Raw genomic sequence first — 2,380 nt, forward strand, 5'->3', positions numbered from 1 at the left:
TTCTGAGTTAATTTCAACCAATTTGGTCACTTGGGGCCTTGGCATGTGAATATCATGTAGGACGATGTTGGCCTAACCTTTGCTTAGAGGGTTCAGATGAATCACGAGGGGTGATGTTACTCCCTTGTGGAATTTGGATAAGGAGTTACCCCCATTCTTTGAACTGTTGAGGAGGCATAACGAGCATTGCAAGACGTTTTAAGGAAAGTTGTGGACTATCATCCAAAATTAGAAGAATGTCTTGACCTTCGCTTGAGGTGAGGGTTGATATTTCTTCACTTTAGGCAAAGTTTGTTTGGCTTTCAATGAAGTTCAACCTGCCTTTGGTGAAGGTCACCTTTACACACGCAGGGGTTGATTTAGACCATAAGTTCACACTATGGAAAATCTTGCGATAGCTTCTCATAGTCATCATCGATGATTGGTTTGAGGAAATAAATTCATTAAACTTTGCTTGATTAAATTCAGTGACCAACGATTTAGCAAAAGATTCGAGGGTCTTAGTGTCGGACTATAATTTTCTAATAGGAGGAGAAAGAAGTCCCTAGTAGAGCTGTCATCTTATTTTGGGTCTTTTGTACTGTAATTAACTCAGGCTACAATAAAAAGAATACAATGGAAAATAAGAAAAAATTATATTTCCTGGGGTTTTTTCCTATGTGCTGATGGAGCATCGATCTTATATTTTGTTGATGGTTCGATTAAGACAACGAGTCTTTTATTGTTGATCTCTGATTTGTTCACTTGGAATATGGCTCAGTCTTCTATTGGAACCAAATATTAGAGAGAGAAAGAAAGTGATGAAGTGCTAACTCTGCGTGTATGGGTTGTTCAATCTCTAAGTGGGTAATTTGCTTAAACAAATGACCTTCTTCTCTTTTTATAGGCTGAGAGTTTTGTTGATGGTTCGATTAAGACAACGAGTCTTTTATTGTTGATCTCTGATTTGCTCACTTGGAAGATGGCTCAGTCTTCTATTGGAACCAAATATTAGAGAGAGAAAGAAAGTGATGAAGTGCTAACTCTGCGTGTATGGGTTGTTCAATCTCTAAGTGGGTAATCTGCTTAAACAAATGACCTTCTTCTCTTTTTATAGGCTGAGAGAGAGAGAGAGAGAGAGAGAGAGAGAGAGAGAGAGAGAGAGAGAGAGAGAGAGAGAGAGAGATTTAATTATGGATTAAGTGGCCATTAATTAGGAGATAATAGGAAAGCAGTTAAATAGCTCTCGAACGTTTCATTGGTGAAGTTCACTAATTCATTGGTGAAGTTCACTGAAAGTGTTCGAGCAAGGCTGGTTTGGATGTGAGTGACGTGGGTGGGCCATCACTTCCAAATCATAGGTGACGTGGCGCACATGGGTAGCTATGGGTAAAGTTCTCTAACATAAAATAGTGAACTTCACATAGCTCAACTCGTGGACCATTTTTGACTTGTTTGGATTGGACTGAAGTGAGTTGTATGGCGATGTTCATGTTCTTGTTTGAGTGAGTTTTGCTTTAGCCTATTGTAGGCTTGACTTTGAGCTTATTTAAAGTGTTTAGCTCATGGGCGTTCACTTTTTGGATCCACATTGAACAGCAACCTGCATGGAATATGTTTTAACTATCTACAATAATAACCAATGTGAATAATGTAACTAAATTAAGATTTACCTTGTGTTTTTCTTGGCTCCACAATACCATAAGTGCAACAGATCTTCTTTGGCAGTTCTCTTATGTCACTTGTAGAACCTCTCTCAATCCTTTTTGTATGTCTTGAAGCATTTCTTTTCGATTTTATGTCCCTATTCCTTAAGAGCATGCTTAAACTTTCCATCAAATCCAAATAAAAAATTCCACACTATAGGATTATCTTTGATAGTAAAGTATATATGCAAATTGACATCCATATAAGTAGGACAATCAACTATAAAAGTAAAAAAAACAAAGGAAAGGGAAAAAGTAATTTTAAATTACCCAAGAATCTCTATATACACGTTCTAGGGAGTTAAAGCGTATCAACTCAGGCTCAAAAAATAGGTTAGCATAATTGCTCCTCTATGCCAAACACCGAAGATATGAAGTAAACCAATTAGCGCATTCGCCAGTAGGAAGTTAGTTTCTTTCCCATCTTAAAATAGCACGAAAGCCATCTAGTGGTGGTTTCTTTTTGAGCTCACTTCCGTTACTACCTTTCTTCTTGTAAACTTCTCTTTCTACAAACCCTAAAAGAAAAGCAAATATATTAGTAACTTAAAAGTACAAAATTTAAAGTCAATTATACGAGGGAAATAACAAGGAATCATTCTTTTCATCTTTTAATGTGATGGAAATAAAGAGGAATCATTCTTTTCATCTTTTATCTACACTTAAGAAAAACTAACAAATATTAGTTTTGCAAA

General features: G+C 36.5%; 1 pseudogene; it reads right to left on the reverse strand.

Moving 5' to 3' along the window:
- The window catches only part of LOC109835619, a 6,382-nt pseudogene continuing 6,095 nt past the window's right edge, over positions 2,094-2,380 (reverse strand).

Source organism: Asparagus officinalis, chromosome 3, assembly GCF_001876935.1.
Source record: "Asparagus officinalis chromosome 3, Aspof.V1, whole genome shotgun sequence".
NCBI lineage: Eukaryota > Viridiplantae > Streptophyta > Magnoliopsida > Asparagales > Asparagaceae > Asparagus > Asparagus officinalis.